This window comes from Myotis davidii, unplaced genomic scaffold (genome assembly GCF_000327345.1).
Source record: "Myotis davidii unplaced genomic scaffold, ASM32734v1 scaffold415, whole genome shotgun sequence".
Taxonomy (NCBI): Eukaryota; Metazoa; Chordata; class Mammalia; order Chiroptera; family Vespertilionidae; genus Myotis; species Myotis davidii.
Window position 1 is genome coordinate 6,289,666 of NW_006287951.1, and position 1,615 is coordinate 6,291,280.

Sequence of the window (1,615 nt, forward strand, 5' to 3'; positions counted from 1 at the left end):
AAGAGCCAGACTGATCCCCAGGGCTTGAGGAGACTAGGATGGAATAAGAAGAGGACTGACTTCGTGGAGTTGTCAGCATTAAATGAGCTAATATTTGTAAAGCAGTTAGGACAATGCTGGGCATAGAGTAAGGGCTACAGAAGTGTTCCTGTTATTCTTCTCTTCTCTCATTTCTGGGCTTCCAGAATTTTTATGTTTCATTGCAGACCTTGGCAATACCACACTGACTTGTAAATGCAAGTGTCATCCCCATTTAAATAGCAATAATAAAAATAATAAAGCATTCAGAAATGACTGTGCTTTAACCTTAGGAAGCAAATACATGATAACAGTATTCTTTGCTTTAATAAATAATGGATTCATTGCAGGGGTTCCTCACCCGTGGTTTATAAACTGCCTGAAAATTTATGCAAACATTCATCTGTGTATTTTCTAGGTTGAAGGTCTATAGCTTTCATCAGATTTCCTAAGAGACCTGTGTCCCCAAAGCAGATTAAGAAACATTGAGCGCTCCCAATTAAAATAGAATCCATTTGCAAAAAAAAATCAATTTAAATAAATTTGTTATAACTCTGACTCTTGGCGTGCAAGGAGATATCCACTCAGGCAATTCCCACCCACTGTGGGTCTAACTCTGCTCTGTGGTTGATGCCATAGATACTGAAACAAAGCATTAAATCAAGTTTCTTCTCATAAAGATGGTATCGGATAGTATCCTTGCAGGAAACAGATGGCAAATTCAAATGAGGTAGCTTGAAGAAATGTTCATGTAAGGGATTATTTACAAAAGTGTAGGTAGGATCTTGGGAATGATAAGATAGTGCCCTATCCAAGGCTAGATATGGCGGGACACAGGGACCACCCCCAGGCCTGAAGGGGAGGGCCTCACTGGGAAACCTGAAGATAAAGCTGGGCAGGGGGTTCACCTGACAAGAGCTGGGATCTTCCTTTAGGTGCTGGGACTCAGCCATGTTGCAGTGACCTAAGGGGAGGGAGCTGGGGTAGTAAGTAACCTGCCATCTCCCCCTCCTCAGTCCCTGCAGTGGTCCCCATTGCTGAACCCAACCACAAGAGGGCCAGAAAGGGAGCCCACTGGTGTGGTTCAGATGGCCCCTGGGGCCAGAGCCAGGTGGAGAAGGGAAAGGCCATGTGGAGGGACCGATGGATGAAGTCCAGTACGAGGACTTTGTCCGAGGAAGGGGATGAAGCTGAGTGGATCATGTGAGATTAATACATGAGATCATGAGAAATGTAGACCTGGTGCATAATTAGGTTCTCAACAGGGAGAGTAGATAGTGCTTTCACAGTTGGGAGATGCGAGAGCATGAAGTCATGACATTTCAGGAGATGTGAGTCTTAGTATACCTAAAGGCTTGTAGTCCCAAGTCAGAGTGGCTCTCAGTTTCCCCCGACAGCAGCCCAGAGGTGACCCCAAATTAGGTGTTTAGTCAGAATTGATTCCTAACACTCATTTTTAAAAGGGTTTGTTTTGAACTAATTGTAGACTCATAGAAAGTTATAGAAATAGCACAGAGTGGTCTGGTGTACTCCTTCCCCGACTTCTTCCATGGTGATATCTTGATAATACATTATCCAAATCAGATTTCTGCCAATA

General features: G+C 43.7%; 1 protein-coding gene across 1 annotated transcript in view; it reads left to right on the plus strand.

The window, feature by feature from the left end:
* Positions 1-1,615, plus strand: part of CLSTN2 (calsyntenin 2) — a 394,670-nt gene that overhangs the window by 15,192 nt on the left and 377,863 nt on the right. The window lies entirely within an intron of this gene.